The following is a 26,882-nucleotide window of genomic DNA, read 5'->3' on the forward strand; positions in this document are numbered from 1 at the left end:
TTGTCTCTGTCTGAGGGGTTGGAGCAAATTCGGTTGTATCTTAGGGCTTGGCTGTAGACAATGGATCGTGTGATGTGTCTTGGATGGAAGCTGGAGGCATGTAGGTACGTATAGCGGTCAGTAGGTTTCTGGTATAGGGTGGTGTTTATGTTAACTGGAGACTCTCATACAATACCAGCCTTCTACACAAACTTCCACGTGGCTGGACTTTACAAAAATGAGACAAGCCATTTACAATGCACACTTCACTTCTCTACAGAGGAAAAAGGACTGTAAGCTATCTAAACTAATACCTGCCACTGGGGGCTATAACAATGGTACCCTCAACTCATCTAACAACATTGTCAATCTTTCCAACCACACACTTAGCCCAGCAGAAGAGTCTGTCCTATCTCGGGGACTCTCTTTCTGTCCCACCATCCCCATGAACATGATACAGTTCTGCGGTGATCTGGAAGCCTACTTTCGTCGTCTCCGACTCAAGGAATATTTTCAACGCACCACTGAACAGTGCACCAACCCACAGGAACCCTCCTACCAACACTACAAGAAGAAGCCCAGGAGCAGAAAGCAGGCTGTTGTCCCTAACCCTGAAGCATTTTGCAGCAGGTTAGTGATATTGTTAATCCTCCAACAGGATAGCATAGGCAATGTTAATTATAGAAAGGGGAAATTGGGAGGAAAAATTAATTTCTTTTATTTTAATTATATACTTTGAATGTTGCTTGATTTTTAGCCAAATTGGTTTGTCTCAACTAGTATGATTCACCAACTTTTCTTTAACTGTGATGATGAGGGAGGAGTCATTTATATTTTTTACTATTCTCAATTTTGCATTTTCTTCTATCAGTTTTTTTTTCAAATCTGTATACTTAACTGAGTGGTTGGTTAATCAGCTGACTGGCTAACAGTGATTTCAGCACAGGAAGAGTAAGAGTCTGCATGCATTCCTACTGAAGATTCTTACAAGCAAATGGAAGGAAGATGTTGCTTTTGACTCAGCAGACCGTATAGAGTTGAGTATCAGAGGGGTAGCCGTGTTAGTCTGGATCTGTAAAAAGCAACAGAGAGTCCTGTGGCACCTTATAGACTAACAGATGTATTGGAGCATAAGCTTTCGTGGGTGAATACCCACTTCGTCAGACGCATCTGACAAAGTGGGTATTCACCCACGAAAGCTTATGCTCCAATACATCTGTTAGTCTATAAGGTGCCACAGGACACTTTGTTGCTTTATATAGAGTTGGTGATCAAAGACTCTAACTGAGATCTTAAGAGTTATAAAGTTGGTACAAGTTCATTCCTTTTGTTCCTTTGGGGGCTTGAATGTGGGGAGGTTGACTCTGTGCAAGCTTTGCTGAAAATCCTTAGAGACTGAACTCTGGGTCTCCAGCTGCTTTTCTATGGGCGTTGGGTTTTTTTAGGCACTTGAGAAGGGCAATGAAATGAACTCTAGCCCACCCAACGTTTACACTAGCTGCGTAAGTACTTAGGCCTTTCACTCTTGAGCATTGCACTGACTTTTCAAAACATGCTGTACACCACATGTTGGCTACATATGATTTGGAAGAATGATCTACACCTGAAATGTATATTTCTGTAAACCTCCTCAGAAATCTCTGTTGTTGGCTGTGCACTTGCTTACTCCTGATCTAGCAGTTTTTGATCAGGTTCTAGATACATTCATGGAAGTTAACTCCATTAATGGCTATTAGCCAGGACGGGTAAGGAATGGTGTCCCTAGCCTCTGTTTGTCAGAGGGTGGTGATGGATGGCAGGAGAGAGATCACTTGATCATTACCTGTTAGGTTCACTCCCTCTGGGGCACCTGGCATTGGCCACTGTCGGTAGACAGGATACTGGTCTGGATGCAGGGCCGGCTCCAGGATTTTGGCCACCCCAAGCGGCCAAAAAAAAAAAAAAAAGCCGCTATCGCGGCTATTGCGGCGGCAATTCAGCAGGAGGTCTTTTGCTCCGCACAGGAGTGAGGGACCATCCGCCGAATTGCCGCTTGCCGCTGAATAGCTGGACCTGCCGCCCCCCTCCGGAGTGGCCGCCCCAAGCACCTGCTTGCCAAGCTGGTGCCTGGAGCTGACACTGGCTGGATGGACCTTTGGTCTGACCCAGTATGGCCATTCTTATGTTCTTAACTCCAACTAAATCATCCCAGCCAGGGCTTTGTCAAGCCGGGTCTTAAAAACCTCTAAGGATGGAGATTCCACCACCTCCTTAGGTAACCCATTCCAGTGCTTCACCACCCTCCTAGTGAAATAGTGTTTCCTAATATCCAACCTAGACTTCCCTCACTGCAACTTGAGACCATAGCTTCTTGTTCTGTCATCTGCCACAACTGAGAACAGCCTAGCTCCATCCTCTTTGGAACCCCCCTTCAGGTAGTTGAAGATTATCATATTCCAATTAGAACTTAATGGAAAAGTAAGATAGACAAAATAAACCCATAAGACAGCAACAAAATAAAAATTTCATCAAGCTCTTTAATGACCATAGGTGGGAAGGGCAAAGATCTCCATTGTCTGCTGGGCTCAGTAGAGTGGGAAGCTGAAGAGAAGCTGGTTTGTGGCTGCCTGATTCTAAAGGGCTGGTTCTACATCGCCTTGCAATGCTTTAGGGCAGCCTGATGGAGAGTTTGCTCTGAAGTACTGCTGCTGGCTACTGCCCACAAACGTATTTCAAATGTTGCTCCATATATGTATGAAAACAACTTTGTACAAGTGAAGCCCGGGTCATAGTAAAGGGAAGAGAAGAAATAAAAATATTGTATCCCACCAGTCTAAAGCAACAATATTGCCAAAATTGACAAGTTTTGAAAATAACATGATTTTTAAGCCAAACTCTATTTTTTTAATTGTTGTGTTCTTTTTCTTTTGCCTTCTGGTTCTGACCCTTTTATGGTGAACCCAATTCAAATTTTAAGCTTTTCTCTAAAACCATGAGGGCTAAGAACTTATTTTTTTAAATACAAGCTGAGATTTGCACGCAATATTATGATTCCAGCAGCTGGGGGGTTATGAAAAAACACTAAAAACCATGAGATTCATGGTTCAATCATGAGATCATGAATTGGTAACACTGCTTTTTTTCTTGGCCATGCCCCCCAAAAGAGAAAAATGACTTACTTCAACCAGGTTATTTAGAAAATCTGGACATGCACAAGTCCACGGGTCCGGATCTAATGTATCCAAGGGTGCTGAGGGAGTTGGCTGATGTGATTTCAGAGCCATTGCCCATTATCTTTGAAAACTCGTGGCAATCAGGGGAGGTCCTGGTCATGCCTGACTATCCTAATTGCCTTCTATGAGGAGATAACTGGCTCTGTGGATGAGGGGAAACCAGTGGACATGTTATTACTTGACCTTAGCAAAGCTTTTGATACAGTCTCCCACAGTATTCTTGCCGGCAAGTTAAAGAAGTATGGACTGGATGAATGAACTATAAGGTGGATAGAAAGCTGGCTAGATCATCAGGCTCAATGGATAGTGATCAATGGCTCCATGTCTAGTTGGCAGCGGGTATCAAGCAGAGTGCCTCAAGGGTTGGTCCTAGGTCTGGTTTTGTTCAATATCTTCATTAATGATCTGGAGGATGGCGTGGACTGCACCCTCAACAAGTTTGCAGATGACACTAAACTGGGAGGAGTGGTAGATACGCTGGAGGGTACGGATAGGATACAGAGGGACTTAGACAAATTAGAGGATTGGGCCAAAAGAAATCTGATGAGGTTCAACAAGGATAAGTGCAGAGTCCTGCACTTAGGACGGAAGAATCCCATGCACTGCTACAAACTAGGGACTGAGTGGCTAGGCAGCAGTTCTGAAGAAATGAACCTAGGGGTTACAGTGGACGAGAAGCTGGATAGGAATCAACAGTGTGCCCTTGTTTCCAAGAAGGCTAACGGCATTTTGAGCTGTATAACTAGGGACATTGCCAGCAGATCGAGGAATGTGATCATTCCCCTCTATTCGACATTGATGAGGCCTCATCTGGAGTACTGTGACCAGTTTTGGGCCCCACACTACAAGAAGGATATGGAAAAATTGGAAAGAGTCCAGCAGAGGGCATGAAAAATGATTAGGGGCTGGAGCACATGACTTATGAGGAGAGGCTGAGGGAACTGGGATTGTTTAGTCTGCAGAAGAGAAGAATGAGGGGGAATTTGATAGCTGCTTTCAACTACCTGAAAAGGGGGTCCAAGGAGGATGGATCTAGACTGTTCTCAGTGGTACCAGATGACAAAACAAGAAGTAATGGTCTCAAGTTGCAGTGGGGGAGGTTTAGGCTGGATATTAGGAAAAACTTTTTCACTAGGAGGGTGGTGAAGCACTGGAATGGGTTACCTAGGGAGGCGGTGGAATCTCCTTCTATAGAGGTTTTTAAGATCAGTTTCCCACCTTATTGAGCCCAGCAGACAATGTAGATCTTTGCCCTTCCCACCTGTGGTCATCAAAGAGCTTGATGAAATTTTTATTTTGTTGATGTCTTATGGGTTTATTTTATCTATCTCACTTTTTTATGAAGTTCTAATTGGAATATGGTAATCTTCAATTCTTGTTCTAATTTGCTGTGTTTCAGTTCTGTAGGCTGAGTAATATGAGAGATGTTACTGGGAGGAAAATATAAAAATGTTTTTCTCTGTGTAGAAACACTTTACATTCCACACACACTGATGTCCATGTTAATAAAATGTCTTGGTGGTCAGTATAGTCACATGTCTTTTCCTTCATCTTTAATTCAGTCAAACTAATCAATAACCTTTCTTGGAACTTAATATTCAGTTAAACACGCACACTTATCCATCATTGTGTTGATCCTAAGCCACAGTTTTAGTAGCTTGCAATAGGTTTTACAGTTCTGCTTCATCATTTCTGAAGCAATTCAGTCTTTTGGTGGTTCTAGTATGAATATTGTAAAAACTTTTTCTTTCCTCTCCTGTCACGCTGATGAACAGAAAAGGAGTTTCTTGGTCATTTTTTCTTCTTTGTCGGCAACATTATAAAGCAGTTAAAACTTCTGATATTTCTTCCTTTTTACCACCACTTTAAATGCTCAAGAAGGGGTTCAGGTGTACAGTGTAAAAATGTTTTTCAACTTTTTTTGTGAAACAATATAATATGTAGTTACTACCTAGTGTGCACTCATTTAGGTTGTTAACTTTTAAACACATTTAATTAAGCTTACACTAATCGTGCTTAGTCAATGCATCAACAGGGGCACACAGGAGCAGACTGTGGTCAGGAATCAGGACAGAGAGACAAAGGGTCAGAAACATAAGCAGTGCATGAGTCTTTTGTTTGGGAATGCTATGCTGTAGTTTTGCCTTGTACAGTAACTCCTCACTTAAAGTCATCCCGGTTAGCGTTGTTTCGTTGTTACGTTGCTGATCAATTAGAGAACATGTTCATTTAAAGTTGCGCAATGCTCCCTTATAACATCATTTGGCAGCCGCCTGCTTTGTCCAGTGCTTGCAGAAAGAGCAGCCCGTTGCAGCTAGGTAGTGGGGGCTTGGAACCAGGGTGGACCGGCAGCCCCCCTATCAGCTCCCATTCCCCTAAGTTCCCTGTGCTGCAGTTGCCCTGCAGGCTATCCATTGCCAGCAATTCAGCTGTCCCTCCCCCCATTGCCATGTGCCGCTCCTGCCCTCTGCCTTGGAGCTGCTCCCAGGAGCCTCCTGATTGCTGTTGGAGAGGGGGTGGAGGAAAAGGGGGACTAATGTCAGGGTGTCACCCTCTCCCCTGCTCCTGCACCCCACTTACCCCATCTTCCATAGAGCAGGGGGGACACACGACAGGGCTCAGGACGGCAGGAGCTCCCTAGCAGCAGCTGCTGTCTCAGCTTGCTGATCTACTTAACAAGGCAGTGTACTTAGAGTGGGGTCAGCATACTTAAAAGGGCAATGTGCATCTCTCACACACATGGTGTGTATCTCTGTCTGCCATGCTGTCTCCCCTCCCTCCATTTGTGCTGCCTTGTAGAGTGTGAGGCTACATTAACAACAATGAGTTAACCCTTGAGGGCTCAGCCAATTGCTAGTTTATCATTTAGAAGTAAGGCATTCCCTGGGAAATATCCAACCCTCTGACTCCACCACCTCAACCAAACTTCACAATCATCATCGCTGTGTACCAGTATTAAATTGTTTGTTTAAAACTTATACTGTGTATGTGTATATATATGTATGTATATATATATAATATAGTCTTTTATCTGGTGAAAAATTTTTCCCTGGAACCTAATCACCCCTATTTATATTAATTCTTATGGGAAATTGGATTCGCTTAACATTGTTTCACTTAAAGTCATATTTTTCAGGAACATAACTACAACGTTAAGTGAGGAGTTACTGTATTTACTAAACCAAACCCTATACAGGAAGACTCATGTGCCTAATGGGGATTTGATATTCCTACTTAACCCGCTGTGCTCCTGGAGACCTCTCCTGCAGCAGGGATTGCGGAGGTGAACACTGACCCAATGCCAAGCTGGGCTTTCTAGCTGAAAAGCTGACGCTGAAGATATAAAACTGCGTTGCTCTGGCATCAGCACAGCAGGACAAGTCCTACAGGAGGGCCAGCCAGTAAAAGGCAGAAGCTGTAGCATCCACCACCACAAGAGAAAGAGTCCTTTCTAGCCCTGGAACAGTGGGGTCTGGGGAATACTCAGTGGCTTATTCCCTAGCCCACACTCTCCATGGATGTACATACTGCCCCTGTGTGTGTGCCTACAGATTCCACAGTAAAGAGGTGGAAACCTTGCCCCCTCTCCACCCAATGAAATAGACAGTAAGCTCAGACTCATTGTGATCTGTGGTCTGAATCATCTGGATACATTTTGTGCTAAAGCCGCCGGATGTGCTATCAGTATAAACAAAGCATATTTGTTTTCTTGGTTTTTATTGAAAAATAAAACCCTCTGGGGTTTGTTCTCCTGAGCATTTATGCAGGTGAGTGACTGAGAAAGCGGGATTCCCCACAGCCTGCCCCAGGCATGCCCTGGTTCATCCTCTCCCCCAAGCCCGACTCTGAGTCTCCCTCACTCAGGTTTGTTGAATGTGAATGGAAGGGACAGGTATAGGAACCAGACATCAACTAAAAAAACAGAGGCATGCAAATGCCATGGGCGATTAAGTGGCACCAAATCAAAACAAGGGGAAAGTGAAGTAGGGATGCTAGAATAAGCGATGTTGTGTCTCGGTCTTTCTCATGAAATTTTATTTCCTACTTACCCAGGTAGGTGACGCTACACTTCAGCAATCACTGAAGCAGCAAGTCCCTATTTGGAAATAAATCTATTACTTCTTCATACATGTGTTTATTTTCCTAACTCTCGCCCACCCTTCCCTCCTACATTCTCTTTCTCTGAGTGTCCATTTTCCCCCAAAACACACACATGCTGTTGAAAATATGCATTCAAATCACTGAAAGAGGCAGAAAAAACCTACAGCACAGGGAACAGACCAGTGAAAGCCTGAGATCTCTAGCTCATTCCCCCTTTCCTCCCTGGAGTTTTATTCTGTTACAGTCACCGCAGCTCATCTGTCTCACAGAAGCACCAGCCAACAGAAAAGGTATGAATCTATGCAAAATGAGTTGTTTGACTAACATGATTCCACAAAATGCTGTCACCTGTGCACTCACTGGCTCTAAAATAAAAGGAAGAACAACAATTTGCTTAACAATAATTGATCAGTGAAGAGTCAGAAGGTGATGGTGGCGCAAAGGAGGAGGCAATCACTGAAGATCATTTGTTAGGGAGAGCAACACTGTGGTGTGTATCAAGGATGAGAGGAAGATACCTCCCCCCTCCCCACACACTACTACTCTTTTTCTAGTGAGGCTGTAAATCAGAATGATGGACAAAAATAAATGCTGTAAACTGGATTCATTCCTTGCATCTTTTTAAAGCGCTGTATTGTATAATTTATAGCACAAAAGACTCCGAAGTCATTTAACAATACTACATGTTTATCTCTGTTGGGCAATATGGTTTAACAGCACTATTAATGTGTAAGCCGACTCTTAAACACCATGGTTGGGTTAAAATATCTGTTAACCTTTCCTACAGTACACCACATTTCTCCACAAGTTTACTCCAATTTAAATTAATTATCTCTATTGTTTCATATGTAAACATGTAGGCGCAAGGACATAGTGATCAATGGCTCCATGTCTAGCTGGCAGCCGGTTTCAAGTGGAGTGCCCCAGGGATCGGTCCTGGGGCTGGTTTTGTTCAATATCTTCATTAATGATCTGGAGGATGGCGTGGACTGCACCCTCAGCAAGTTTGCAGATGACACTGTACTGGGAAGAGTGGTAGATATGCTGGAGGGTAGGGATAGGATACAGAGGGACTTAGACAAATTAGAGGATTGGGCCAAAAGAAACCTGATGAGGTTCAAAAAGGACAAATGCAGAGTCCTGCTCTTAGGATGGAAGAATCCCATGCACTGTTACAGACTAGGGACCGAATGGCTAGGAAGCAGTTCTGCAGAAAAGGACCTAGGGGTTACAGTGGATGAGAAGCTGGATATGAGTCAACAGTGTGCCCTTGTTGCCAAGAAGGCTAACGGCATTTTGGGCTGTATAAGTAGGGGCATTGCCAGCAAATCGAGGGACGTGATCAGTCCCCTCTATTCGACATTGGTGAGGCCTCATCTGGAATACTGTGTCCAGTTTTGGGCCGCACACTACAAGAAAGATGTGGAAAAATTGGAAAGAGTCCAGCGGAGGGCAACAAAAATTATTAGGGGGCTGGAGCACATGACTTATGAGGAGTGGCTGAGGGAACTGGGATCATTTAGTCTCCAGAAGAGAAGAATGAGGCGGGATTTGATAGCTACTTTCAACTACCTGAAAGGGGGTTCCAAAGAGGATGGATCTAGACTGTTCTCAGTGGTACCTGATGACAGAACAAGAAATAATGGTCTCAAGTTGCAGCTGGGGAGGTTTAGGTTGGATATTAGGAAAAACTTTTTCACTAGGAGTGTGGTGAAGCATTGGAATGGGTTACCTAGGGAGGTGGTGGAATCTCCTTCCTTAGAGGTTTTTAAGGTCAGGCTTGACAAAGCCCTGGCTGGGATGATTTAGTTGGGAATTGGTCCAGCTTTGAGCAGGGGATTGGACTAGATGACCTCCTGAGGTCCCTTCCAACCCTGATATTCTATGACTCTATGATTCTATGATATACACCATGACATTATATTTGTATAATAATTATAATAAGCAGTGTTCATTGTATTTAATAAGGGAGCAATGTGCAAATAATATCTTACTACTAATAATAAAAATAAAACCAACTGCAGTCTTACCTTAAACATCAATGGAGTAAAATCCGGCGACTGGTCTTCGCACCATAGGTGTCAATGATGTGCTCAGAATTAATGGGTCTGGGAAGGTCTCTTTCAATATGTAGTAAACACCAAGCTGACAGTCCCTCTTGACCCATTGTGGATCTCGTCCAGTTTTGTACCCGTCACATGGCAGAAAATGACCTCTCACGGGTAGCTGTGCTGACAGGTAAGGGAAGGGCCAATTTCAAAAGTTTTGTAAAATTTGGATAAAATGTTGTTGAAGCAACCACTTCAGCCTCTGCAGAGTGATACCTGGCAAACCCATTTTAATCAAATGCATCTCTGTGTGAGCAAGTGTTGAATGGATTGAAAGGGCACTTGCATAATGACTGAGCAGTCCATCAATGCCCTTATATCACATTGTAGCACTGCATCTACACTTTTAGCTATTTCCATTGACTGGGATGAAACCCTGCAATTACATTCACCTAACAGTATGTCCAACACAGGAAAATAAAGCTGTGTGCCCCATTTTGCTTGACTTTAGTGCTCTCATTTTTACCTGGCTGATATGTTCATTGTCCGAATGTGCTTGTAACAACTGAACAGTGAAGGGACCCTGTGCTTCCCCCCGCGGTTGTTTGTGAACATACTTTTCATCTGCGGCAGGGTTAACAGGGACATCATGCAGCTCACAGAATTTTTGGGCTTCCTCCCAAACATCCTCCCACTTGGGTTCGCATATTCTCTAATGCTCTGACAGTTCTCTGTAGTACACTTGAGGCCTGAAAAAGTGTCATGTCTTGTGTCTGCAGTACTTTGCATGCTACGTGAATCATAGTATGAACAAGGTAAAAAATGATCTATTTTCTGCACATTCCTCAACAAACTGGATGCTTCAATAAATCTTCAGTAATGGAGGCTCTGACAGTCCAAACTGCTAAGTGCTCTCATGGAGTTTTTTTTTACAGCAAATACATTTTTCCATCTGCATGCCCATCTTGTGTCACTTAAACTATACGATTCCAGTTTCACTCCAAGCATCTTGTGGGCTTCTAAGTAAGCATAGTGTGTGCTAGGCTTGGGGGGTGGGGGAAGGAGGGAAAGGTTTACAAACCCTTTAGAGCGTGTAAAAAAAAATCCTGTTGCTCTCTGATTTTCTTTGCAGGCCTCAACTAAAACCAATTTCAATTTATGTGGCATACTCTATGTGCATGTGTATATATATATGTATATACAGAAAAATATATAGCAGTGGGGTGAGCTTGCGGCATTTTTGCTGTACTCCACTTACTTGACCTGCCCAAGTATAACAGTGGCCCCATTATAACACTGTGCTATGACTAGCATGTTTGCAATCCCCAGTGCTTATAAGAACTGCTTATGGATGGCGTCAGCATCCCCTCACTCAGAGCAGTCAAAAAATCCTAGAAATCATTCTTTTATTTCCAGATTTTCTGTGTATCTCACACAGTTATTTCTTCTTGTTTAAAACTGTCAACAAGAACAGTAAAAAAACCATTCTCCTGAACTTTCTGAATATTTCTTTTCACAATATCAGCAGCAATTTGTAAAAGCTTGTTTTGAGTTGCGTGGCTTGTGAGATTGAAAGAACCCCTCTTTTTTTGGGCGAATACTTCATCCTTTAAAAACAAATTGCATAATTCTAGAAAGCTTCCACGGTTTGCTGATTCTTCTCTCTCATCATGTCCCCGCAATGCAATTCCTTGTTTAGCCAGGTAAAGCAGTAAATCGGTGACTTATACAGAATATTCTCTGTTTTCATGTAACACCATCTTATGAAAATTTGATAACTATGCCACTATGTAGTCCACTTCTTTCAACTGTTTTTTAAAAATGCCACCTTTCAGAACACTGCTTGTGTATGGTAGATTCTACATGTTTCTGAAGCTTTTTACCTGTATTTTTCCAGTCCCTTTCTTCATTTTTGGTGAACACAGGATCTTTTGTGATCTTTTGGTGAACACAGGATCTTTGTGAACTGTCTGCAAGGAAAACAGAAAACTATATCTGCCTGTTTACTGTACTCTAAAAATGAAAATGTCTTGTAGTCTGATGTAAATGAATGATTCTGCTGACCAAAAGTAGCTTTTGGATACTCAGGTAAACAAGGTTGTGACAGCCTGGCTGCAGTTGTACCATGGTTTGAAACAGGAGATTTAGTGAGGTTGCTGCTGTCAGAAACCACAGTACTTTTAGGCTGATTTAACACGCATTCTTCCTGCCGATCAGGGCCTAGTATTTCACTGCAGAAGGCAGTCAATGAAGACTCTGAATCTCAGTTGCTTATTTCCTTGTCTGGAATATCATTGCAATCTCTACATTTATTCCTGATATATCTATGGTTTCCATATGCAATTTTTTCTGAACTGGGCTTTCTAGAGCCGGTGACAGGTTGGATCACAGAACCCCCCCTGGGAGCTGCCAACTAATGTGCCAAGACTACCCCTGCTCCTATTTTCCCTGCCAGCTCAGGACTTCAGCACCCTGTCCTGCCGAGCCAGACACTCCTGTCTGCTCCAACACCAGGGTCTGAATTACTTGCCCCAAAGCTGCAGATTTACCTGAAAACAGCTCACAGAAGTGTGCTTGTCTATAGCACTCAGATGCCCAACTCCCAATAGGGTCTAAACCCAAACAAATCCGTTTTACCCTGCATAAAGCTTATACAGGGTAAACTCATAAATTGTTCACCCTCTATAACACTGGTAGAGAGATATGCACAGTTGTTTGCTCCCTCAGGTATTAATACATACTCTGAGTTAATTACTAAGTAAAAAGTGATTTTATTAAATACAGACAGTAGGATTTAAGTGGTTCCAAGTAATAACAGACAGAACAAAGTAAGTCACCAACCAGATAAAATAAAATGAGCAAATGTATATCTAATCAAACACTGAATACAGATAAGATCCTCACCAGTTCCAGAATGCTCCCTTTTACATAAAGCCTTATGGGGCACACTGTCACAGATCCCACGCCAATTTTTTTTCATATGTCCATGTTCTCAACTCAGAGATGATACTTCCATGTACATTTGACATGTCAGGCATGGTACAAGCGCAATAAGGTTGTATTCCAGCTACCAAATGTGCACAGTAGGGTAAGCTTGATGAAATTTACAAAGTATACCACAGAGGAGCAACATGTGTTTGCTATTGAAAGGCAGGGTCTGGACACAAGTGCATTGTCTTTGCCCCCCATGACTCAAGATTTGGGATCTGACGGGGGGCATGAGTTTGAAGGAGGAAGAGATGGTTTTATATGGTCTGTCTAAACACTGCGTGAGAATCTCGAGGGTAGGGCAGGGAGCGTATGTAGAGCCCACAAAGCCTAAATGTCAGGACCGGAGAGACAAACACAACAGCGTTTGCAGTGTCTCTATTTTGGAGGAGGAAGGACGCTGGGAAGATTGTAGGGTGCAAGTGAGAGAGAAGAAAGGATGGGGAAGAGATGGGGATAGCCGCTGGATTCTGAAGAATGACGGTTTGTGAGCTAAGGGAAAAGAGAAGAAACCTGGAAAATAGTTATTTGCATCAGGGAAAAGGAAAAAGGAGTCATTTTTGGGGGGCTGTTAAGTAACTTGAGCTGCATCAAGCCAATCCAGGGAGAGTGGGAGGTGAAGGAGGGAAGGACAAGGCTGCCGCTCTGGGAGTTGCCTTCATTTTATTGAAACAAATCGGTGGTTAATAGAGACGGGAGAGGGTGGGGCAGTGTGGGGTGGGGGTTCAAAGAAGAAAAGTGTGAGGCCAGTGTGTGGGGACAAGCATAAGTGATGAGAAAGCAAAGGGCAAGGCTGGGGGAAGCTTCTAATGCTGTTGCTGCTGCTGCTGCTGGGCTCTGCCAGGAGGCTGCTGCTATTCCTCAGGGTGGATGGGATTAAAGAGCCTCAAGTGCCTGGCAACCTCACGGGGTGGCTGCTGCTGCTTCTTCTGCCTGGACCATGGAGACTTTATATGGCACTAGCCCAAATGATACCTGAAGCAGCAGCAGAGCCGCCACCACCCCCCCTATGCTGAGAAAAAGAGACTGAACTTAGCCCGTACCTCTGCCAAACCCTTTGTTAAGGACCTCCATGCCCGGGCATCCTCCACCAAGCCCCCGCCTGTGCCTGTCAAATCTCCCCAGCCTATCAGGCAAGCCACAGCAGCTGGGCCCCCTGTTGTAATTGGCCGGGTATGGCTCCTGATCACCCAGAGCAGCCTCTCCCGGTGCAGCGGCTCCCAGGGCACAAAGGTGGCAGGCTGGCAGCAGCCAGAGTGGGCGGCCATGTGGGCAGCACCAAAGCCTCCCTCTGGAGCAAGAAGGCAACCCGAACCCACGTGCAGGAGGTGGCAAGGCCAGGGGCAGGCAGCAGGCCAGGGCAGAACCAGGCCACCTGGCTGGCAAAGACAGGAAGGGGAAGAGAGGTTCCCTCCCAGCAGCAGGGAGGGTAGCAGAAAAGTGAAAAACAATGCAAATGATGAGCCTCCAAAGGAAGGTACCCATATCAGGCATTTGCCCCCTGCATGCCCAGCCTTTCTCCCCCCCCCCCCCCCCCCGATGATTCAGGCAAATTATTTTGGGGAGGCTTAGCCTCCCAATCCTCTTATACATGCCGCCTATGATCAGAAAGAAGCTGCTTTCTGGCTATGGTGATGTCTTACCTGGGCTTCTGGTAGGAAGAATGGCTTGTGTACAATTTGACTTTGTTTTTTTGCCATCTCTTTTCAAACTAAGGAGGATTTGTAAATAAAATTGAATTAGGAGAAAACACCATGAGTCTATTATCAGTTTATCTTTCAGAGGGAAACTGACCCAAATCTGCTACCTCTCAGCAAAGGTTAACATTATTTATTAATAATGATTATGTAAATGGTGCAATCCTTACATTATGTGATTAACAGACAAATATCAAAACAGGATCCCTAACCTGAAGAGCTTACAAGTTACATATTAAACTGGAAAAAAAAAGAATTCTAATTTTTAGGACATATTCCAGGTGGCTAAACTTACTGACCCTCCGAGCTGCATACAACAATCTTCAGAAGTTCGAGAGCCAGGGTGCATCTGCTGAGACTCAGGGCTTCAGCCCCACTCCTGCTGAAGCCCCGAGCCCTGGGGCGCACGCCATGGGGCTGAAGCCCTGAGACCCACCTCCCCACTGGGCAGAAGCCAGAAGTGATGCATGGGCGGGGGCATGTGGGGTCATATATCCCCCCCAAGTTTTTGCCAGGGTTTGCTGGCCCAACTTGGTCACATGATGCAGCAAAGGCAAGAGCTGAGAGCTGAAGGGAGAACCACTGCTTTTGCTGCTGCTTCTCCCGTGGAGCTAAAGCAGCGACCCCTCCCTGCAGCTCCCAGCTGTTTGCTGTGGCCTTTCCACCCAGAGCTAACACTTGGGAGCTGCAGGGAGGGGCCACTGAAGGTAAGAGAGGGGGCATGCTTAGGGGGCTGTGACTTAAGCTTTGGGGGGAGGGTGGCTGAGCCTTTAAATTGTGTGTCCCCCTCTCTCAGCAGGCACCAGTCGTCTCTGGCAGAAGTCCCTAGCCCCTCCACCCTGCCACAGGACAGAAGCCCCGAGCTTCCCTCCTGTCCCCCACTCTGGTAGGCAGAGAACGTAGGAAGGGTCTTGAAGCTGCACTTTAACTGTAAAAGAGCCACATGCAGCTTGTTGGCACAGTTTGGCCACCCCTGACATATTCCAACAAACCATCTGTGCTTGCCCTTTTGAAACAAACTATCTTTCTCCTGCAGGTCGTGTTTAGAATGAGGCTCCAACACCTAACTCAGCTATATTGATTTCAGCTTTATTGGGTGGAGGTCCTTCACTGGAGTTCACTCAACTGTGTTTCTGTTGCCCTTTGCAGCTTCAGTAAAGAGCTGCCTCTGCACCATCTCTCACTGCAGCGTTACCTGTGCATCATCTCTTCACAAAGCCATCAGTGGAGGGGGATTGATGGCATACAGATCCCTTGAGTAGGGGTTTTGCTACAAGACAAAGGCCTTTTTTCCCTTCCACTCGTCTCAGTTCAGTCCCACTACTCTACCAATTCAGATTGGAAGATTTCTGGCTAGAAAGCTTATGCAAATAAACTCTTTCCGTAGTTGTACTTTCTCCTGTTCACCATCTATAGATGGTGGCAGAGTGCTCCCCTCCCTTGTACTTTCTCCTGTTCACCAACAGATGGTAGTAGTGAGTTCCCTACCCTATTGTGCAGGGGTGGCTAACCTGAGCCCGAGAATGAGCCAGAATTTACCAATGTACATTGCCAAAGAGCCACAGTAATACGTCAGCAGCCCCTCTTCAGTTCCCCCCACTCCCAGCGCCTCCCACCCACCGGCAGCCCCGCTGATCAGCACCTCCCCCTCCTTCCCCGCACCTCCCAATCAGCTGTTTTGTGGCATGCAGGAGGCTCGGGGGGAGAAGTGAGGGCACGGCAGGGGAGGGGGCAGGAAGGGATGGAGTGGGGGTAGGGCCTGTAGCAGAGCCAGGGGTTGATCAGTGAGCACCCCCGGCACATTGGAAAGTTGGCACCTGTAGCTCCAGCTCTGGAGTCGGTGCCTATACAAGGAGCTGCATATTAACTTCTGAAAAGCCGCATGTGGCTCTGGAGCCACAGGTTGGCCACCCCTGCTATAGAGCTTCAGGCCACATGGCTTACAATTATGTGACTAGGAATTGTCTGGAATAGCACTGCTGGCTGATGCATGGTCCTGCCTCCCCATCCCTGACAGGTGTCTCTTGGCCCAGGGCATTTGGAGGATGAAGTCCCTGTGTTCTGGGAAGTTCAGGGAATATAGCTGTGTCCAGTGACCAATCAGGGATGCAATGGCGCTCCTTAAGTTTTCCCCTCGTTATTTGCCCACCTGTGGAGCAACTGAACACAGTCTGGCCCCAGAATTAACTCATAGCAGCATTCTGTATACCTGATGTACAAGAAACTTTGATGGGATCAGTACATCCAGACAGGTACAAATGATGAGACAAGGCATTTCTTTCTCAGGTTACTCTAAATCACTTGTAAGAGAACAAGGAGTGATAATCATAGCACCAGTTTTAATCATTATGCTGACCTTGTTTTACTTCACTGATTATGGTTGACCAAGAAATGCAAGAACTAGACGCACAATGCTAACACTGACAGCTCCTTACGGGAAAAAAAGAACTTTCAGTGAACCTAAATGAGGCAGACTGCATGTGTACTGGAGACTCCACAGCATGAGAGTGAGAGAACAAAAGCACATCAGTGTGGGAATCAATGATCTCTTTAGAAATCTGACAGGAAACATCATGCACTCCCCCAGGGTCATATGGCAATAATTTACTGTATAAGAGGAGAACTGTTTTCTTTGTTGATTTTTATTGTTCATGATACTATAGGGTCTAAATAGTCCTGTAGCATGCCACTACTATGCTTTCCCCTGCGCCTCTCTATTTATTTTTTCACTTGCTTACTTCTGCCAGTTCACCATATTTTGTATTTTTATTAATCTTGCTATGAACACAAGGGCTGCATTACTAATATGTGGCAAGCACTACCTAGAATTTGTATACTACCTCAAAGTAGGATATGTTTGCATTTATACCACCTCCTACTGTCTTACTGTCAGCTCTCATAAATTTAACTTATACTTATTTTGAGCTAACCTTTCCTCTAATTGGATGGTAGAAAATGATGGCATATTTAGGTGCTAAAATAATATCTCAGTATGGTGATAAAGGGGCAGTCTACCATATGAGATGTCATCTTTTGGATGAGACATATAAACAAGGTGTATAACCACTTGGTATAAGGAAAGGGTTGTAGCGCATGTAACCTACTAAAATTCCAGTTAGAAAAATGCATTTTTTTTCTATCTAAAACTTTCTGTGTGTGATATCTCAAATTGGGTACAAGTATTATTTTCTTTCTATCCTGAAATACTGTCTAGGATTGCTCTGTGCTGTTTTAAAGAGGGCCAGCTTTAATTGCAGTAAAGTCCGCATTTCTTTAGGAATTGCCATAGTGGATCAGACCTGTCGTCCATCTAGTACAGTATCCTTGACTCGAGTAATGATCTGCACCAGATACTTCAGAGAAAGGTGGAAGAAAGCCTACCATCAGCAGACATGTGATAATCTGCCCCCAGTGAAGGTCCTAATCGCTACTAGTTGTTTTGAGACTGAAACATGAAGATTATATCTATTCCAATACTATTATTTTAAGCATAGTAAACTGACCTTTTTATATTGTCTCAACCCTAGATACATAGACTAATAGATTCCAAGGGCAGAATGGACCATTATGATCATCTAGTCTGACCTCCTGTATAACACAGGCCATAGAACTTCCCCAAAATAATTCCTAATGCATAGTCTTTACAAAAACATCTAAATTTGATATTGGAATTGCCAGTGATGAAGAATTTACTACAACCTGGGTAAACTGTTGCAATGGTTGGTGCATAGTGATGCACTTAAATGATCTGCTGTGTCTGTGTTATTCAAATCAGTGGAGTTCAGCCTGGATCACAATGCAGGATTGGGCCATAGTTTATAATCAGCCATTTCAGTCAGAATAGCAGCTGCTCTAAAAATCAGGCCACTTAAGAGCTTAAATATGGAATATAGGCACCCACACTTGAAAATCTTGGCCTTAATTATGCATGATCAATAGCATTGTATGGTAGAAATGAATATAGGCAGACAAAGCATGGTTTTAAACCTGAAGAGAATAGAGCTTGGCATCACTGGAAGAGCAAAGGTGTGCGTGGGTGCTTCATAAGAGATAAGCGCAGACAGGTAGGGAGAGTCACAGTTTGTGAAGAGCCTTGAAGCATTAGAACTGATCAAAAACTTTCAGATGGAACTGTGTTCCCTTGGAAAATGCTGATATGATTAAATTAAAACAGTTTGCAGAAAATCACTGATTTTTTTTTTAAAATCTTATTGGAACAATACATTTTCTTTCAATGTGGCAAAAAAATCTCATTTTGATAAGGTGAAAAACTTGTTTTGACTTTATCATTTTGACTGATGTTATAAATTAAACTCAATATGATAAAGTTGAAACAAAATAGTCAAAAATATTGTATTTAGTATAAAATTTGGAAATTTTGCTTCTTCATCATCATTTGAGATGAAACCAAATTTTGAAATCTTGCTATTTCCTGCAGGATGGAAATCAGGGCTGGCTCCAGCATTTCTGCCGCCCCAAGCAAAAAAAAAAAAAAAAAAAAAAGCCGCGATTGGCAGCGGCAATTGGGAAAAAAAAAGCTGCAATCGGCGGCAGCAGTTCAGAGGCAGGTCCTTCGCTCCTAGAGGGAGTGAGGGACCGGCCACCCCCAAATTGCTGCAGGTGCCGCCCCTCTCCCTTGGCCGCCCCAAGCACCTGCTTTTTAAGCTCGTGCCTGGAGCCAGCCCTGATGGAAATTCCAAATTTCAACCAACTCTGTTGACCAGACACTAAAAGTGCCATTACAGGAGTAACTACAATCAGCTTCCCCAGCAGAAGAATGGGAAGAACAGCTGCTGCTGCTTGGAGGAGCTGCAACTCAGCTGGAGAGAAAGAGAAACTGGCTCTCAAGGATCTGGCTCTGGGAGAGAGAGGTAGGTACTGGCTCTGCGCTGGCCTGGGGGGGATCCTGTTTGATCCCCCACCCCTGCCCTCTCTGCTTGCCCCAGACTCTGCCTCACTCTGGGGACTGACACCTTCCCCTGGACCACTGTGCTTGTCTCTTGCCCCTTCATCACTCTGGGGACTGACTCCCCCCCATCCCATGGGGGCCCACAAATATGTTTGGCGCCGGGCCCACAAAAGGTTAATCTGGCCCTGAGGGCTCATGCCCTTCCAGAATGTTGAGTTCAGTTACGCTCAAACCTCTGAAAACCAGGAAACGAAGAGTTAAGGTAATGCAACATGAACACTTTTGAAAACAAGTTGTAAAAGCAAAATGTAAGTGTCCTAAAGTGAGCTCAGGAAGGACAGAAATCTCCTGAGGAGCAGAAGAGCAAAAGCTTGGCTTGATCTTGATGGGGAAGCAGGGCCTTGGCCTCACAATCCTTCTGACTTTTTGGGCTTTAAGCAGGAAGTTGTTTACATGAGACACTAAATATGATCTGTAGAAGAGGAATGGCTGGTCATTAAATGAACAGTGGCGAGCTTTAAGTACTATGTGTATGAAAGATGCTTTTTCTTGAAACTGATCATGAAGGTTTATAATGGCTGCAGGGTCTGAAGGATCATAATTCCAGGATAACTAGGTGAACCTTGCATTGCAACCATATGACTTCCACATTCACCACAAACCCAGCATAAAAAATGTATTGGTAGACTGCTTCTCTCTGTTAACCCTTATGCCTAACCTTAAAGAAGAGGGGGAAGAAAATGTGACTGAGTGAACTGTCATGAGTGGAAAAAGCAAATAGACCCGAAGTCCTCTGAGATCTTTTGTTTATTAAACACACCACCCAATAAGAAACAACAGAAACTCCAGACACCAAAACTTAGACAAAATACACTTAAAACACAACTATAAGAGTCAAGACAGAGAGCCAATAGCTCCCAGGCTCCTCTCCTCCAATATCCACTACTTCCTTGGCAGAAGAGCCCTGGCACTGGAGACTTGCAAAATCCTCCATCTATGGTCCATTCAGCATCCAGAATCCAACCAGTCCAGAAACCAACCATGACTAGTAGTCCTCATCCAGTACCACAGCCAGGTATTTCATCCCTCTTTAACGGGTCCAGTACCTGATTGTCTGATTCTGGAATCCTCCTGACACCTGAGCACAAGCCCAACACCTTAGTTCATAGAGAAAAGTCTCTCTGTGAAAAACAATCACAGTCAACACTGATATCTGTGTTTCCAAGGTCATTACACCATAGAGTCCCCTCACTGGCATGCCAGACTCTGTGATATCTAGGGTAACATCCTCGGCACAACATAGTTCCCTCTACCAAACGTGATAGCCTCATTCCAGTTCCCACCATATCACAGACTAGCAGTCCTCAGTTTCTGTTTACTTCTTCAGTTCCTTCCAACATACTTCCAGAAGTCTCTTGGCCTGTAGCCTGTCCCCCGTCCTTGCCCCTGCAGGATAGAGACTGGACACAGACCCACCCAAAATTAGACCTCGATGGGTCTCCATCACTTCCTATCCAGGCAGCACTTCCTTTCTGTTTGCCTCAATGTGTTCAACTCTTTCCAGACCATGTGTACCAACTCCTCTGGGGAAGCGCATGTCAGAGGTTCATCTGAAACACTGCTTCACATCTTGCCTCTCTGAGAAATGAGCACAGAACTACATTGATGAGAAAAAGAGTCTTCCCCACCGATTGCCAATATACTTGGCCGGAGAAATCTCTATATCCCCAGTGGGCCCTCTCTTGTCCTGTGATGGACTGGCACTTTCAGCACCTTTGCCAGCTCTGGTCATACCCTCTGAGCCCAGGGACAGTCCATTAGTAAGTGCTCCAGAATATCCAGGACTCCCCATGAGCAACTCCTCCTGCTTTTTGCCTGGGCCACACCCTGTCTTCCTATGGCAGGTTTTTCAATACTTCCCTCACAACCACTTTGCTTAGGCAAAGTCTCTAAGTCATTTCTTTGAACTTGAAGGGTGCCCCCTGGGACAACAGAAACCTCAGTGCCCTCAAAATGACTGTTATCTGGACAGGCGGACAACTATAAAATCTCATAGACCTCTAGCACCCGTGGATACAGCCCCAACCTAATCTACAATTCCATCATCTCATCCTAGTGTATCCTTCATTTCTGTAATTACTGAAATGCCTTATGGCAGAGTTGTGGCCCCTACATGTACTCTACTGGCTGGATGTGGCATTACACCAACTGTATCTCAGTTTCCCTCCTGTGTTCTTTGGCCTGGTCCAGCCATAGGAATAGTCTGACCTTTCAGCCAAGACACATTCAAGAGTCTGACCCCTTTTAGGGTCACACAGTCTTTAACATATCCAAGACAACAAAATCTTCAGCCCCAATCAGGCTCAGTTGCCCATTTCTCTCCCATGCAGGTAAGCCTCATCTATAATGCAGTGCCTTCATATCTGTCTTCAAGCTCCTATGCCTCACTCCACCCCACATTCTAGGGCTGGCACAGTTCTCCATCTTCCCAGGGTTTCAGGGAGGCCATCATCCCTCAGCAGCTCCTGATCTTCCCTCAGTCTTACCTCAACAGGAGATTGCTTCTCTGCCTTCCAGCCCTTTTAGCCTTCTATCAGGTCCCTTCACAGACAGGGGGAATTGATTACACATCCTCTCCCATAGGTCTCCTCCCACAATTGACCTTCTCCTCTTTTAAGTCCATCCCCTTTGTCTGACCACACCATCTCCAGGTACAATCAGTAAGGTCACTAGAACTATCATCATATGGTGATAACACCCTTTCCATTCCACTAGTATCTCTGGGGGATGATAAACAGAAGCTATAAAGTTAGATATTTTTAAATCAGCAGGTCTAGGTAACTTGCATCAAAGAGTTTTAAAAGGTCTAGCTCAGGAGTTTGCTGGCCTGTTAATGTTTATTTTCAATACGTCTTGGAACACAGGGGAAGTTCCATAAGATTGAAAGAATGAATTTTTAAAAAGGGTAACTGGGATGACCCAGGTAATTACAGGCCTTTCAACCTTACATCAATCACAGATAAGATAATGGAGCAGCTGATATGGACTTGATTAATCAAGAATTAAAGGAGGGCAATGTGATTAATGCAAATCAACATGCGTTTATGATAAATAGATCCTGATATCTGTTATGCATGAGATTACAAGTTTGTCTGATAAAGGTAATTGTGTTGACATAATATACTTAGACCTCTATATGATGTTTGACTTGGTACTTGCATGACATTTTGATAAAAAAACTAGAATGATATCAAACTGGCATGGCACACATTAAATGGATTAAAAACTAGCCAATTGATAAGTCTGAAAATGTAATTGTAAATTGGGAATTATCATCAAGCCTGCCTGCTTTCAGTGGGGTCCCACAGAGATCAGTTCTTGGTCTTATGCTATTTAACATTTTTATCAATGACCTGGAAGAAAACATAAAACCAAGATGGATAAAGTTTGCAGATGACCCAAAAATTTGGGGACTGGTAAATAATGAAGAGGACAGGTCACTTCTACAGAATCGTCTGGATTGCTTGGTAAACTGAGTGCAAGCAACCAATATGTAAGGCTATATGTAAATGTACACATCTGGAACAAAGAATTTAGGTCACACTGACAGGGTGGGGCTCTGAACAAGATTTGTGCTTCATGGCGGATAATCAGATAAACATGTGATGCTGTGGCCAAAAGAGCTGATGTCCACAAAAAGGGGAATTTCAAGGTGAATTACAGAAGGTATTGTACCAGTTCTTACCTGAAATGACTTCAATGGAAGCTCACAAGGACTTAGAGGCTGCTGTTCTGTGACAATATACCTCTTTGGAACAAAACCAAGATAAAGTGCTTCATAATCAGTCTTTACAGTTTTATTACTGCTAATATAAAACTTTTTTCTGGATTGTTGGTTAGGCTTTTTAAGTTAAATCAGAGAATGATCTTTTTAGACAATCTGGGTCAAATTCCACCCTTATTTGCACTCTGTGCAATCTCCACTGGCTTAAATATGGTGAAAATCTGGGCCGAACTTGGACCTCTCTGTCCACATTTAAATGTGCTGTATGTTGTCCTGTTTGGAATGATAGCTCAGTACAGAGGGGAAAGAAAAGATTAATTCTGCTCCATGAGCAGGAGAGCTGGCATGCACTCTAAGCAAAAGGGAGATCAGTTTAGATCAGTTCTCACAGAATTCTAGGCAGCAAAACTCTCTCAGTAGATTGAGTGATGATACAATAATGAAGTAAAGTGTAGTAACAATATATCATCCCAACAAAATGTCACTGGCCTATTTGTGATCCTTAGGGCAGAAGACTGCTATCTGTAACTCAGTGCTGGCTTTTACAAATTCACCCTTTCAGTGGTGTTACGTACATTTAGAAAGATCATGAAGAGAACTGAATAAGAAAGGGGCATCAATCAGAAGAAGAGGTTTTTATTTTTTTCTCTTTTCCTTTTTCAAATACAGAAACAATCTGTGACATTTGAGCTTAAGCTTGTTTGATTGTGGGAATGTGAGCTCTGCCATTTAGTCTGTGATATAATTAGAGATATTTTTATAACTTAGTGAAAATGTTAATCCTTAATGAAACATGTATATTGAATTAATATGATTCTTGCTTTCAAATAATATGCTACAGTCTCTGTTTATAATAACATGAATTTTTAAGAAAACTATTTGCAATGTTAAAAGGTATAATGTATGATTTGAGACTTCTCTGGATATTTGGAATCTTTTTCTTCTTTCATTTAGAGCTAGCTCAAGACAAAATCTCTTAAATCTGTAGAAGTCCTTGAATTAATGACTGAAAATATTGTAGGGAATCAGTTATTAAAGGAATGTTTTAAATAAAATACAATAGACTTGACTTTACTATCTTGATCATGGCTTTGCATACACAGCCATGAGAGAAGGATACAGAAACCCTTACACAGCCTTCCATATACATGCTCCTTTTTTAAATTGTAAACCACTCCTGTTACCTTGAGGAGGGAAATCTGGAGCTATCTTGCAGTTATCTAGGTATATGCTTTTATTTCTCCAGCCAAATCTCTTAATTTCATTGGCCTCATCTCTCTCTGCTTTTTTTCTGTCCAAGTATGTCTGGTGAAGTACAAATCATTGAAATAAATAATTTATGAATGATGCACTAAGTGTTGATGCTTCAATGTTTTGGGCATCATGTACCATTTATTTCAACACTGTATGCTAAATGTTGAAATAGTTTGGGGAAAGGGGATGTACAGTTCATGCTTGTTTATAATAAATGTATCTATAACCAAGAGATGACATGATGTTTATCCTAGCTGTCATATTTATTATAGATTGTTGTGCAGTTTATAAAAATGATGAACAGACTGTTGAATAAAACATGATCCATGTACAACGTTTCAAGATAGCACTGTTCATAATTAACATGATAGCATGGAAGAAAAGTCATGCTGTACCACCACTTAGGATGTAGTTAATACAAAATAAAACCCCATTAAGAGGCTTATGTCATCAGGCTCAGCTGAAGCATGGATCTGTAAGGAAGGCTGTGAATGATATGTGTTCATCCTTCATTCTACAACATCAAGGATCAGAGGGAAAAATAACTCTGGGGCCAATCCTCAGTTATTGTAAATTGTTATACTTCCATTGACTTCAATGACTGTATGATAGTTTACTGCACCTGAGGATTTCCTCCTCCCTCTCCAGTTTCCCCAAAGATCTTGAGGAGGTCATTCATCATTTTCCAAGTTCTCCTTCCAAAAGCAGAATCTGATTCCTCTAGTCTGGTTCCCTCAAATATTCATGGCCACAGATGGACTATCTCATGCTGTTTTAAATTCAACTGGAAATAATAGTATTTGATGGGTTATAATGTGAAAAGAATAGCATTTGATAGGGATTGAAATATTTTATTGTATTTTCTGTTTCACATCATGGGGTATGAATAACTGATGAGAGCACAGCGAAGGCTATATCCTACTATCACACAGCACAGCCAGTAGCAAGTGATTATAAGTTAAATTTTCATAAAATAAAATCATCTTGGATTTTTTTTTTAATCAGACATGAGCAGTAGTTTTGCTAGCCTGCACCTGTCAGAGGCAAAAGCACTTCCAGCTGAAATGTTTTTGTTCTCCAGTAGATGTCCCTTCATTTATTTGATGTATGGTTATGAGGATGCCAAGGGATACATGATTTGTATTCTGAAGTTTTGGTTAGGTCAAGTTTATAACTCTAACGATTGATTCCTCTGGAGGAGTTTAAAATAATGGAAGTGCACTCTAGCTCCTTCTCACTCTTATCATGCATAGATTTTCAAAAGTGTTAAAATAATGTGGGTTACCTGAGGCAAAGGGATTTCATGTAGTAACACAATTCAAAAGGAATGATTAGCCATACAAATGAAATGGTGATCTAGACATGAACTAATCTTTTCTATATGGATAGACTGTGTTATTATTTTAACAGCACCCCGAAGCACCTCTTAATACAGATAAGATCCCAGTCCTGATGGACTTACTCCCTCATTGAATCTAGCTATCTGAACATAGTTTGTAAGAAGACAGTAGGATGGAAGGATTGGGGCAATATTAGTAAGATAATATGATTATTCAGTGAGCCTACAACATGACCTGATAAAACATAAAAATAAAATATAATGAGAAATAGATAAAATAAGTATAAGTCTTAATTGGGAAGCTTTTAAAATCTCATTGAGGGAGGGCTTTAAAAGAAGAAAGCACGGATCAGCTCGGAGTGCTCTGTAAATAGGGTGGAAGTGGATAAATAGACACTGAAGGTGGTAGCTTTGAAGTGGAATTGATGGAGAGTGGGGGATGCAATAGGAGACAAGGGGCCAGATCCTCAGCTACATCTGAAGATACAGACATAACACAGGTTGGTGGAATATAAAGCTCACCTTCACATTCCCCTCTCATAGGCTCCCCGTGTGCCAGCCTGGTCCTCCAGTGCAAATCAGAGCAGCCTTGAAACCAGTGGCCCCAAGAGGCTGAAACAGTAGTGCCAGTTCAGCAGCATGTAGGAAAATTTACTCTGGTCCCATCTCCCACAGCAGTGAGGAGAGAGAATGGCATAACAGCCGCTGCTTCAGTTCTGTCACTGGAATATTTCCTCTTCTACTGTGAACCTTCTTCAGGCAGGAAAATCTGGTTATATGATGAGATTCTGCTCATGGCATTGGGCAGAGGAGCTGCACTATATCAAAAAATCTGGCCCTGGGTGAGATGAATAAGGAGGAGACACTAACATAAGCTTTTAAGGGAAAAACAAGGAGATTTAACTCAATGCACTGGAGCAGTGAGAATTTTCATTGGTGAGGAAGGCAGGAGAGTTGAAGGATAGTCTGGTAAAGTGACAGGCAAGGAAAATAAACTTTAAAGGTGAATTTTGTATGGACAGGTACAAGCTTGACAAGAATTGGGGAGGACAGATAGGAGGTGGCTAAAATAATTTCTATCCCTTGCCCACAATGAAAGCCTTATGATCACTGAGTCTGATTCACTGTAGTCTTGCATCTAAATCATAACAGTAGCCTTTTACTTGCTGTCTTTGTTTGTTTTGCACAGGTGTAAATGACTGTACAAGGCACACTGGATAAACTGGACTGTTGTATCAGGTTTTATCTTGTCCCAGCTAGAAATGAGTACTACAGTATATATTGGATATTCCTATCTATTTAAGTCTCACTGTACACAAATATTACTGGAAACTTTGGTGTTGTATGGGTACCGTCTCCTGGCTTGAGGTAGCTCTGAGGCACCCTGCCTCAGTTTCCCTCTTCTGTAACCTTTTTAGTCTAAGGTCCTCAGGGGTCAGTGGAAGGATTGTAGTAGGCTTCCTTTCTGGATTTATAACTCTGTCAGTCTTTCACCTTGCCTCAGGAGTCCACAGCACCCTCTAACAGCTGATACAATGAGTTGGAGGATTAGAACCCAGGTGAGCAGGGTT

This window comes from Malaclemys terrapin, chromosome 3 (assembly GCF_027887155.1).
Source record: "Malaclemys terrapin pileata isolate rMalTer1 chromosome 3, rMalTer1.hap1, whole genome shotgun sequence".
In the NCBI taxonomy this organism is placed as follows: domain Eukaryota; kingdom Metazoa; phylum Chordata; order Testudines; family Emydidae; genus Malaclemys; species Malaclemys terrapin.